Genomic DNA, 13,629 nt, shown 5'->3' with positions numbered 1-13,629 from the left:
TCTGCAAAGAGACAATATGACTTCCTCTCTTCCTATTTGAATACCTTTTATTTCTTTCTCTTGCCTGATTGTCCTGACCAGGAGTTCCAACACTATGTTGAATAGGAGTGGTGAGAGAGGGTATCCTTGTCTTGTGTCAGTTTTCAAAGGGAATGCTTCCAGTTTTTGCCTATTCAGTATGATATTGGCTGTGGGTTTGTCATAAACAGCTCTTATTGTTTTGCGAAATGTTCCATCAATGCTTAGTTTATTGAGAATAAACTTTAGCATGAAGGGCTGTTGAATTTTGTCAAAGGCCTTTTCTGCATCTATTGAGATAATCATGTAGTTTTTGTCATTGGTTCTGTTTATGTGATGGATTATGTTTATTGATTTGCATATGTTGAACCAGCCTTACATCCCAGGGATGAAGCCGACTTGATCGTGGTGGATAAGCTTTTTGAGGTGCTGCTGGATTTGGTTTGCCAGTACTTTATTGAGGATTTTTGCATCAATGTTCATCAGAGATATTGGCCTGAAATTTTCTTTTTTTGTTGTGTCTCTGCTAGGTTTTGGTATCAGGATGATGCTGGCCTCATAAAATGAATTAGGAAGGATTCCCTCTTTTTCTATTGCTTGGAATAGTTCCAGAAGGAATGGTACCAGCTCCTCTATGTACCTCTGGTAGAATTTGGCTGTGAATCTGTCTGGTACTAGGCTTTTTTTTGGTTGGTAAGCTGGTAATTACTGCCTCAATTTCAAAACTTGTTATTGGTCTATTCAGGGATTCAGCTTCTTCCTGGTTTAGTGTTGAGAGGGTGTATGTGTTGAGGAATGTATCCATTTCTTCTAGATTTTCTAGTATTTTGCATAGAGGTGTTTATAGTGTTATCTGACGGTAGTTTGTATTTTTGTCGGATTGGTGGTGATATCCCATTTGTCATTTTTTATTGTGTCTATTTGATTCCTCTCTCCTTTCTTCTTTATTAGTCTGATTAGCAGTCCATTTTGTTGATCTTTTCAAAAAACCAGCTCCTGGATTCGTTGAATTTTGAAGGGATTTTCATGTCTGTATCTCCTTCAGTTATGCTCTGATCTTAGTTATTTCTTGTCTTCTGCTAGCTTTTGAATTTGTTTGCTCTTGCTTCTCTAGTTCTTTTAATTTTGATATTAGGGTGTCAATTTTGGATCTTTCCTGCTTTCTCTTGTGGGCATTTAGTGTTATAAATTTCCCTCTACACACTGCTTTAAACGTGTCCCAGAGATTCTGGTACATTTTGTCTTTTTTCTCATTGGTTTCAAAGAACATCTTTATTTCTGCCTTCACTTTGTTATTTACCCAGTAGTCATGCAGGAGCAGGTTGTTCAGTTTCCATGTAGTTGTGCTGTTTTGAGTGAGTTTCTTACTTCTGAGTTCTAATTTGATTGCATTGTGGTCTGAGAGACACGACTTCCATTCTTTTGCATTTGCTGAGGAGTGTTTTGCTTCCAATTATGTGGTCAATTTTAGAATAAGTGCAATGTGGTGCTGAAAACAATATATATTCTGTTGATTTGGGGTGGAAGCTCTGTAGATGTTTATTAGGTCCACTTGGTCTAGAGCTGAGTTCAAGTCCTGAATATCCTTGTTAATTTTCTGTCTCGTTGATATGTCCAATATTGACAGTGGGATATTAAAGTATCCCACTATTATTTTGTGGGAGTCTAAGTCTCTTTGTAGGTCTTTAAGAACTTGTTTTATGAATCTGGGTGTTCCTGTATTGGGTACTTATATATTTAGGATAGCCAGCTCTTCTTGTTGCATTGATCCCTTTACCACTATGTAATGCCCTTCTTTGTCTGTTTTGATCTTTGCTGGCTTAAAGTCTGCTTTTTTCAGAGACTAGGATTGCAGCCCTTGCTTTTTTTTTCTTTCCATTTTCTTGGTACATCTTCTTCCATCCCTTTATTTTGAGCCTATTTTTGTCTTCGCACATGAGATGGGTCTCCTGAATACAGCACAATAGTGGGTCCTGCCTCTTTATTCAATTTCCCAGTCTTTGTCTTTTAACTGGGACATTTAGCCCACTTACATTTTAAGGTTAATAGTGTTACATGTGAATTTGATCCTGTCATTATGATGTTAGCTGGTTATTTTGCTCATTAGTTGATGCAGTTTCTTCATAGCATTGGTATTCTTTACAATTTGATATGTTTTTGCAGTGGCTGGTACCAGTTGTTCCTTTCCATGTTTAGTGCTTCCTTCAGGAACTCTTGTAAGGCAGGCCTGGTGGTGACAAAATCTCTCAGCATTTGCTTGTCTAAAAGGATTTTATTTCTCCTTCACTTATGAAGCTTAGTTTGGCTGGATATGAAATTCTGGGTTGAAAATTCTTTTCTTTAAGAATGTTGAGTATTTGTCCCCACTGTCTTCTGGCTTATAGGGTTTCTGCCGAGAGTTCTGCTGTTAGTCTGATGGGCATCCCTTTGTGAGTAACTCGACTTTTCTCTCTGGCTGCCCTTAACATTTTTTCCTTCATTTCAAACTTTGTTACTCTGACAATATGTGTCTTGGGGCTGCTGTTCTTGAGGAATATCTTTGTGGTGTTCTCTGTATTTCCTGAATTTGAACATTGGCCTGTCTTGCTAGGTTGGAGAAGTTCTCCTGAATAATATCCTGAAGAGTGTTTTCCACCTTGGTTCCATTCTCCCCGTCACTTTCAGGTACACCAATCAAATGTAGATGTGGTCTTTTCACATAGTCCCATATTTCTTGAAGGCTTTGTTCTTTTCTTTTCACTCTTTTTTCTCTAATCTTGTCTTCTCACTTTATTTCATTGAGTTGATCTTCAATCTCTGATATCCTTTCTTCCACTTGATAGATTCAGCTATTGATACTTGTGTATGCTTCACAAAGTTCTTGTGCTGTGTTTTTCAGCTCTGTCAGGTCATTTATGTACTTCTCTAAGCTAGTTATTCTAGTTAGCAATTTGTCCAACCTTTTATCCAGACTCTTAGCTTCTTTACTTTGGGTTAGACCATGCTCCTTTAGCTCAGAGGAGTTTGTTATTACCCACTTTCTGAAGCCTGCTTCTGTCAATTTGTCAAACTCATTCTCTGTCCAGGTTTGTTTCCTTGCTGGCAAGGAGTTATGATCCTTTGGAGCTGAAGAGGCGTTCTGGTTTTTGGAATTTTCAGACTTTTTGCACCGATTTCTCTCCATCTTTGTAGATTTATCTACTTTGGTCTCTGATGTTGGTGATGTTGATACTATTCCTTTCTGTTTGTTAGTTTTCCTTCTAACAGTCAGGCCCCTCTGCTGCGGGTCTGCTGGAGTTTGCTGGAGATACACTCCAGACCCTGTTTGCCTGAGTATCACCAGTGGAGGCTGCAGAACAACAAAGATTACTGCCTGTTCCTACATCTGGAAGCTTCGTCCCAGAGGGGCACCCACCAGATGCCAGCCAGAGCGCTCCTGTATGAAGTGTCTGTCAGTCCCTACTGGGAGGTATCTCCCAATCTGGATACATGGGAGGGGTCAGCAATCCACTTGAGGAGGCAGTCTGTCCTTTATCAGAGGTCGAACGCTGTGCTAGGAGAACCGCTGCTTTCTTCAGAGCTGTCAGGCAGGGAAGTTTAAGTCAGCTGAAGCTGCACCCACAGCCTTTCCCCAGGTGTTTTGTCCCAGGGAGCTGCAGTGGGCTCCGCCCAGTTTGAACTTCCCTGTGGCTTTGTTTACACAGTGAGGGTAAAATTGACTATTCAAGCTTTAGCAGTGATGGATGCCCCTCCCCCCACCAAGCCTGAGCATCCCAAGTCGACCTCAAACTGCTGTGGAGCAGCGAGAATTTCAAGCCAGTGCATCTTAGCTTGCTGGGCTCTGTAGGGATAGAACCCACTGAGCCAGGCACTGAAGAGAATCTGCTGGTCTGCTGGTTGCAAAGACTGTGGGAAAAGTGCTGTATTTGGGCTGGAATGCACCATTCCTCCTGGTACAGTCTCTCAAGGCTTCCCTTGGCTAGGAAAGGGAAATCCCCTGACCCCTTGCACTTCCCAGGTGAGGCAACGCCCCACCCTGCTTTGGTTTGCCCTCCATGGGCTGCACCCACTGTTCAACCAGTGCCAATGAGATGACTTGGGTACCTCAGTTGGAAATACAGGAATCACCTGTCTTCTGTGTTGATCTCACTGGGAGCTGCAGACTGGAGTTGTCTATTCAACCATCTTGCCAGCTACCCTGCAACCCAGTTTTTCATGGCTGTTTCCTTTGGGTCCAGCTCAGGTTTTCACAGCCATCCTTGCTGTGGCCAGCCCAGGTTTAATGGCTGACCTTATCTGGCCTAGCCTAGGTGTTCACTGCTATTCTTATTGGGCTCATGCTGGGTGTTCACAATTGTCCTTATCAGAGCCATCCCAGGTGTTAACAGCCATCCTCACTGGGGCTAATGGAGGCGTTGATAGTCATCCTCATTGTGCAAGCCTGGGTGTTCAGAGCCATTCATATTGGGCCTAGCTCAGATGTTCACGGCTGTTTTCATTGAGGCCAGCCCAGGTGGTCACAGCCATTCACATGGTACCAGCTCAGGTGTTCATAGCCATTCTTCTTGGGGCCAGCCAGTGTATCGCACTCATGCTAATTGGGGCCAGCCAAGGTATTCAGCCAGGTGTTCACAGCTGACCTCATTGGGGTTCAGCATAGGTGTTTATAGCCATTCTCTTTGAGCCTAGCCCCATTGTTCATAGCTATTCTCATTGGAGCCAGGCTAAGTATTCACAAGTGTCCCAATGGAGCTCAGCCCAAGCGTTCAAAGCTATTTTCTTGGGGTCTAGCCTAGATATTCACAGCCATTCTCATTGGGTTTAGCCCAGTTGTTTTACCTTATTTTGGTCAGCCCAGGTATTCACAGCTGTTCTCATGGGGGCCAGCCTGAGTGGTTAGCAGTGTCCTCATTGGACTAAGCCCATATGCTCACAGCTTTCATAGTTGAGCTCAGCCTAGGTATTCATAGCTGTCCACATTAGGCAAGCCCAAGTGTTTATGCTTTTGTTCATAGGAGCCATGTCCAGGTGTTCAGAGCTGTTTTCATTGGGCTTTGCCTAGATGTTCACCATCATCCCCATTAGGATCAGCCTAGGTGTTCACAGCTGTCCTCACTAGGTCAATCCCAGTTTTACACAGCTATGCTCACTGAGATCAGGTCAAGTGTTCACAGCCATCCTCATGGGGTCCAGCGTAAGTGTTCAGAGCTCTCCTCACTAGTTTTCAGACCAGGTGTTAATAGCTGTCCTCATTGGGCCAGCACTGTGATTACAGAGATCCGCATCAGGGCAAGTCCACGTGTTCAGAGCCATCCTATTGGGCCCAGTCCAGGTGTTAGAAGACCTCCCAGTAAAGGCCATCCCAGGTGTTCCCAGCTGTTTTTATTGGGGTTATCCTAGGTATTCACAGTTGTCTTCATTGGGACCAGCCCAGGTATTCACATCCATGCTCATTTAGGCCAGCCAAGGAATTAGAACCATTCTCATCAGGGCCAGCCTGGGAGGTCACAGCCATCTACCTAGATGCCAGCCCAAATGTTCATAGCCATCCTTATTTGGTTTAGTGTTCACAACTCTCATTACTGGGCCAGCCCAGGTGTTAATAGCTGTCCTCATTGGGCCCAGCTTAGGTGTTCAGAGACTGGTTAATAGTGGTCAGACCAGGTGCTCACAGCCACCCTCATGAGAGCCAACCAGGTGTTAATTGCTGTCCTCACTGGGCCTTACCCAGGTGTTCATAGCTGTCTTCATTGGGACCAGCCTAGGTGTTCATAGCTATTTTTATCTGAGCCTGCTCGGGTGTTCACAGTGGTCCTCAACAGAGACAGCTGAAGTGTTGACAGCCATCTTCATTGGGTCCAACCTATTCATTCACACTCATGCTAATTGGGGCCAGTCAAGTTATTATAGCAACACTCATTGAGGCCAGCCAAGGTGTTCACAGCCATCATTATTGAGGCCATTGCAAGTGTTCAAAGCCTTTCTCACTGGGCCAAGCTCAAGTGTTCATATCTGTCCTCATGGAATCCAGGCCAGTTCTTCACAGCTTTGCTCATTGGGTACAGCCCATTCTCACTGGGCCCAGACCAGATGTTCCCAACTTTCCTAATTAGGACCAGCCAAGGTGTTCAGTGGTCCTCATCAGGGCCTGCCTAAGTGTTGACATCCATGTTCACTGGGCCCAGCCAAGATATTATTGCCATCCTCACTGGGGACAGTTCAGGTCTTCCCAGAAGGCTCATCGGAGCCAGCACAAGTTTTCACAGTTGACTTCATACAGACAAAGGCCAAGTCTTAATTACTGTTAATTGCTGTCCTCACTGGGCCTAGCCTAGGTGTGCACAGCCATCTTCATCAAGGTCAGCTCATTTGTTCAAAGCTGTACTGATGGGGCCCAGCCCCGGTGTTCATAGCTGTCCCCATTGGGTCCATCCCAGGTGTTCACAGCTGTCCTCATTTGACCCAGCACAGGTGTTCACAACTGTCCTCACTGGGCCCAACTCAGGGTGATCACAGCTATCCTCAGTGGCCCCAGGCCAGTTGTTCACAGCTTTCATTATTGGGTCAGCTTAGGTGTTCACTTCTCTCTCCATTGGGCCCAGCCTAGGCGTTCGCATCTGTCCTCATTACTGCAAGCCACCGTGTTCACAGTGGTCCTCACCAGTGCCAGCAAAGGTGTTCACAATTGTCATCATCAAGGTCAGCCCAAGTGTTCATAGCCATCTTCATTGGGGCAAGCCCAGGTGTTCACAGTGGTTCTCACAGGGGCCTAGTGAAGGTGTTAATAGCTGTTGTTATTAGGTTCAGGCTATGTGTTCACGTTGTCCTCATCGAGATCAACTCAGGTGTTCAAAGGTGTCCTCATGCGAACAAGCCAAGTGTTCATTGTTGTCCTTATTGGGCCAGTCCAGGTATTCACATCTGACCTCATTGGCCACTATACGCGTTCACTGCTGTCCTCACTGAGCCGAACACGAGTGTCTACAGCTGTCCTAATTTGGCCCAGCTCTGTTGTTCACAACTGTCCTCATCTTAGCCAGCCCAGGAGTTCATGGCTGTCTTCATAGCTTCCTCATCTGGGCCTGCCCATGTGTTTACAGTGGTTCTCTTTGGGGCCAGCCAAGCTATTCATATTTTTCACACTGCCACCAACCCAGATGTTCACAGCCATCCTTACTGGGGTCAGCCAATTTGTTCCTGCCCATGCTAATTGGGTCCAGGTAAGGTATTATAGTCACACTCATTGGCACTGGCCCACCTGGGCTGGGCCCAATGAGAACAACTGTGTACACCTGTGCTGGGTCCTATGATGACAGCTGGAAACCTCTGGGGTGGGCCCAATCAGGGCAGCTATGAAAATCTTGGCTGGACCCAATGAGGATGTCTGTAGACATCTGTGCTGCCCCCGATGAGTACAGCTGTGAACAAATGAGCTGGCCCTGATGAGGATGGCTGTAATAATTTGACTGGTCCCAATGAGGATGTTTGTGAACAGATTATCTGGTCCCAATGAGAACGGCTATGAATACCTGGGTTGGCAGTAAAGAAAACTGCCATTACCACCCAATCTGGCCCTGATGATTACGATGGTTCTAATTCCTTAGCTAGGCCCAATGAGTATGGATGTGAACACCAGGGCTGGTCCTGATGAGGATGACTGTGGAAACCCTGGCTGGCTATGATAATTACAGCTGGGAACTCCTAGGCTAGGCACCACAAGGATGATTCTGAACACCTAAACTGGGCCTAATAGGATGGCTCTGAATACCTGGACTCACCTGGATGAGGATCCCCATAAATACCTAATGATGACAACTATGAACACATGTAGAAAGCCCTGATGAGAATGACTGTGAATACCTGGGCTGGAGTAGTAAGGATGGCTCTGAACACCAGGTCAGGGTCCAATAGGATGGCACTGAACACCCAGACTTGCCCTGATAAGAACCACTATAAACTCCTGGGCTAGGTCTGTGAGGACAACTATTAACTCCTGGGCTGGGTCCTGATGAGGATAGCAGTGAACACCTGATGAGGATAGCAGCTGAGGTGTTCACCCAGATGAATGTAGCTATAATACCTTGGTTGACATGTATTAGCATGGGTGTGAACAAACTCACTGGCCCCAATAAGGATGACTATGAACATCTTGGCTGGATCCAATGTGGATGGCTGTGAATACCTTGGCTGGATCAGAAGAGCTTCACTGTGAGCACCTCGCCTGGACCCCCTGAGAACAGCTGTGAACACCTAGGTTGAGCACGATGAGGACAGCTGTAAACACCTAGATTGGCCTTGATAGGAACAGTTGTGAGCACCTCACCTGGGCCCAATGAGGACGGCTGTGAATACCTTGGCTTGGCACAGTGAGGACAGCTGTGAATACCTGGGCTGGCCCCAGTGAAGATGGATGTAAAAACCCGGGCTGAACCCAGGGAGGAGGGCGATAAACACCAGGCTGTTCTCATGAGGACAGCTGTGAACAACTTGGCTGAGCTCCATGGCCAGCTGTGAATACCTGGGCTGACCCTGATGAAAACAGCTATAAACAACTGGGCTGGACCCAGTGAGAAAAGTTGTGAACACCTAGGTTAGTCTCAGTGAAGATGGCTATGAGCACCAGGTCATGGCCCAATAAGCACAGCTGTGAACATATAAAAATATAAACAAATCTCAGTGAGGGCAGCTCTGAACCCTGGGCTCGTCCTGATGAGGATGGCTATGAACACCTGCCTGGGCCCGATGAGGTCAGTTGTGAACGTCTGAGGTGGGCCTACTGAGGATAGCAGCGACACCTGGGCTGGCCCTGATGAGCATGACTGTGAACACTTGGGCTAGGCCTAATATGAATGCCTCTGAACGCCCAGGCTTGCACGATGAGGATAACTGTCAACACCTCCATTGTAAACACCTACTCCATCCCTCTGAGCTATCTCTTAGTGTAGACCTAGAGGTCTCTTGTGAAATCAGATAGGGCCTTGCAGCAGAAAGTGGACCCAAGGTGGGACAGAACCAGAGCCAAGTGCATGAGCTGGTGTGGACCTCTGGTGAGAGGTGAACTGGAAGGTGACATGGCCCAGCGTGCCAGATGGTCAGCTGTGCTCTCCCAGGACCATTGTCTTCATCTTACAGAGGAAATCCAAGTGGTGCTGCCAGAGCCTGGCCCAGAGCTTTACTGCCTTGCTCTGGGCCTCAGGAGGGGACCTGGAGTCATGGCCCAGTTGGCTTCCTTGCCTCTGCTCCCTCAGCTCCTGGGGGGCCCTTGGGAGGAGGGCAGAGGGAGAGAGGAGGGAGACAGGGCCTTCATTCCTCCTGCGTCCTCCCTGCAGGGTCGCTTGGGCTGACTGAGTCTCTGCTCTTGAGGCAGCTTCCTCCTTCTGAGCACCTGGGATCACATGCTCCCTCGTCCCTCTGCTGTCACTGTTCCACCAAAATCTTTACAAATTGTCAGGTTATTGAATCCTCTGATGTCCATGTGCCACCTGTTCCTTTGGGGACCCTGATTGATAGAAGCAACTCAGTCCATTCACAGGGAACAAGACCACTGTGATCTCCCTGAAATGATGGCGAGCAAAGGAGCTCAATTTCTCCATGGGCTCCCCGGGCCCTGGCTCTGTGCCTGCTCATTGCTCAGGGCTGTGGAGGAGATGGGGCTCAAGTGCGCAGGTGTGCAGCTCCTGCCCTCGGGAGGCTTCTAGCATGGTGAGTGAGGTGAATGAGAAGGGGAATGAGGCCCTCCAGTGGGACAGCGAGAGTGCTCAGAGTCCATCTGGAGCTTTGTCTCACAGCAGAGTCTTCCCAGGTTCCTCTAGAGACCCCCGCCTAGGCCTTCCAGGGCCACCTCCCACATCTCACCTTTCCTCTCTTCTCCATCCTGGCTGGAGTTGGACTTTTCCCTCATTCTCTTTCACGTTGCAGTTACAGAGGTTTCTGTTGACTGGTGTCTCTTTTATGGATGTTCATATGACTGAAAAGCAGGCTTCAGATGCACACATCTCATATTAACAAGAGACTGAGTGAGGACAATGGGGAAATTAATGGTCTTTTAACCAAGCATAGAGATTTTGTGATCATATTTTTTTTTTCCTTTTCTTTCTGAATTCTACAGAAGCTGTTATACTAATAGTCATGATTTGCATAATTTCTGAGTGCAGCAGAATAAAAAGCCAGGCTTGTAGGCAGACAGTCTGGCTCTGCTGGTGGAGGACAGGGGGGCTTTGTATTAGGGAAGAGACAAATCAACATAGTCCCTGGACAAAGGGACATGGCTAGGATGGGTACAGTGAGTCAGAAGGCGGCTTCCATGATGAGGATGACCTAGAGGTCTTTGTGAAATCAGACAAGGCCCTGCAGCAGAAAGTGAAATGATCCTGAGGTGGGACAGCACCAGAGTCAGGTGCATGAGCTAGTGTGGATCTCTGATGAGAGGTGTCTTCCACACCCTCCCCTGTGACAGTCAGTGTCTAACTCAGGAACTGACACATGGAAGGGCCTGGGGAGGGGCAGTCCTCAGCCTGTCCTAGATTGGTCCAGGTCAACCCTTCCACAGTAGCTGGTACTCCGTGTGGAGCTGCACAGACATTGGCTGCTCCAGGTGAGGGCAAGGGCTCTCTGATTTGGGATCTCCCTGCTGAAGGGGTTCTTCGGAGAAATCAATCTTTTGTCAAGTCTAGGCTATACTTCACGCTGGACTCACACAATGGTGAGTCTCCGTCTTCAATGCGCTAAATGTTGCACCACCAAAGGGCATCTGTGTGGTATCGAGGTAAACAAATGGGTTTCAGAGTTAAAAAGAGAAGGCTCCCCATGCATGAGGCTAAGCGAGTGACTTTGGCTTAAGAATAAAGGTAATATGGCAGCGTGCAGTGGCTCACGCCTATAATCCCAGCACTTTGAAAGGCTGAGGCAGGCGGATCATTTGAGGCTAGGAGTTTGAGACCAGCCTGGGCAATGTAGTCAGACCCTATCTCCACACACACACACACACACACACACACACACACACACGCAAAAATTAAAAACCATTAGCTTAGCTTAGTGGCATGTGCTTGTAGTCCCAGCCCCTGGGGACTCTGGGATAGGAGGATCACTTGAGCCAGGAGTTAGAGACTGCGCTGAGCACTGCACACTACCCTGTCTCATAAAAAAATAAGTAAATAATAACAGAATGAAGGCAATGCGGCTTCATGAGGATCTTGTAACCTTGTGAGATTGTATGGTGTGTGTGCTGACTGCATAGTTGCTATTGTTACATTTCATTCTCACTGGCTTCCTTTGCCAAACTTTTACTTCAGAGTTTGTGTTAAGGGATCTGGGTTGAGTTACATTTAACAGTGTCTTCTGAAAGACAGGATTTGTGGTTACAGATGTTTTCTGACAATTCCAAATTTTATGAATTCCCCACTAGAAAGTCTCGTTCGTGCCACCTGTTTCCTCCTCTTCTGAGGACTAAAGGCCTCTTCTTGAAGGCAGGCCGACAATGACAGGTTTGTCAAGGCTATAGCTGCAGAGGCACATAGGAGGAGCCCAGGTCCTCTCAAGATGCGGTGGCCAGAGAGTTCTGGCGTGTAATTAACAGGACAGCAGCTGTGGGGACTTGGGCTGACTATTGGTGACGAAGGACATCCTCCCTTTACCCCACTCTGTGCCAGTGTGTCTCTTATTTCTCCCTGGGCTACAACTGTTATTAACATTCAGATTTTGGAGATAATGGTTTTAATTAAACTACTTTGCTGTTTACTGCTGTTTTGGGAATTTGCTAATTAATCTTTATGTAATTGTTTTGCAATCGTTGTATAGCAAAAGTTCTTAAATTTTAAGTGAAGTTTCTCACAGAGAATCTGAGAATCTAATTTTTAATCAGTGTCCCATGTTAGTAAGCGACAATGGGGGCGGGGAATTAACTAATTGAAGTCCATGTTCTGTGGAGGTTGTCTGTCTTCAACCTGGCACATTGGCCGTGCTGTGCAGAGTCCTCTCCCTGCATCTCCCCATGGTCTTTTCATTTCGATGGTGCTGAAGGAACTGTGAATGTCCATATACTAGGATAATAATTCTGATGCTTTCTTTGTAGGGGATAAGTCTCCAAAAGGGCTGCTTCTCACTGATGCCTGAGGCCACCTTCAATTAAACACAAGTCTCTTCTTCTTCTTCTGGAGCCCCTGTGAGTAAAGTCTGTAGAAATCATATCTGTTGAATTTTGGAGATGGGTAATGAAGTATTGAGAGGTGTTTCAGGCTATCCCACAATATTCGATATGGAAGAAGAAACATTTCTAATAGAAACTGGTGGAGCTTGCTCTTTATTTTTTTTTTATTTATTATTATTTTTTTTTTGGAGACGGAGTCTTGCTCTGTCGCCCGGGCTGGAGTGCAGTGGCCGGATCTCAGCTCACTGCAAGCTCCGCCTCCCGGGTTTACGCCATTCTCCTGCCTCAGCGTCCCGAGTAGCTGGGACTACAGGCGCCCGCCACCTCGCCTGGCTAGTTTTTTGTATTTTTTTAGTAGAGACGGGGTTTCACCGTGTTCGCCAGGATGGTCTCGATCTCCTGACCTCGTGATCCGCCCGTCTCGGCCTCCCAAAGTGCTGGGATTACAGGCTTGAGCCACCACGCCTGGCTGGAGCTTGCTCTTTAGTTCCTAAAATAAGAACAAGAGCCTTCAAGAACATCTGGAGTTTGTTTCCCCAATATCTTACTGTGTTAGCCTGTTTGTGCTGCTATGACAGAATACCAGAGACCAGGTAATTTACAAAGAAAAAAATTTAATTGGCTTGTGGTTCTAGAGGCTGGGCAGTCCAAAATCGAGGGGCTGCATGTGGTGGCAGCTTTCTCACTAAATCATCCAACGGCAGAAGAAGGCAAGAGGGCAAAAGACAGAGAAAGAGCAAGAGATGGAACTCACAGACTCAAGTTCTTTATAATGGACATTAATCCACACATAAGTGTGGAGCCCCCATGACCTAGACACTTCTCATTAGGCCCCACCTCCTGACACTGTTGTGTTGTGGATTCAGTTTCCAACACATGCTTTCTGGGGGACACATCCAAACCATCACACCTACCTTGGTCAGTGTCCGTTGCTCTCTGATTCAGGATTCTGATTCCAAGACTCATAGAAGGGACAAGCAACAGATTAGACAGAAAAGTCTAATCTCCCTCCTGGTATTAGCCCCCAGGAACAGGCATATAATATCAGCAATGCTTACCTCTGACTGAAAGTTAGGATTAGCAGAGAGTTCCACCAAGCAGTACAGCACTCAGGTTAGAAGCATGAAACTTGAAGCCATACTTCCTGGGCTCCAAGCCTGACTCTGCTACTCTTAGCTGTGTGGCCTTGGACTAGTTACCCAACTTCTCTGGCCGTTTTCTTGCCTGTAAAATAAGGGTTTGTAATAATGCATGCCTGGTCGGGTGTGGTGGCTCATGTGTATAATCCAAGCACTTTGGGACACTGAGGTGAGCGAATCACTTGAGGACAGGAGTTAGAGACCAGCCTGGCCAACATGTCAAAACCCCATCTCTACTGAAAAAAAAAAAACCCAAAAAACAAAAAATTAGGCGGGTGTGGTGGCATACACCTGTAATTCCAGCTACTTGGGAGGCTGAGGTATGAGAATCGCTTGAACCCAGGA

Source organism: Rhinopithecus roxellana, chromosome 12 (genome assembly GCF_007565055.1).
Source record: "Rhinopithecus roxellana isolate Shanxi Qingling chromosome 12, ASM756505v1, whole genome shotgun sequence".
Lineage (NCBI taxonomy): Eukaryota > Metazoa > Chordata > Mammalia > Primates > Cercopithecidae > Rhinopithecus > Rhinopithecus roxellana.
This window is presented reverse-complemented; position numbering follows the sequence as displayed.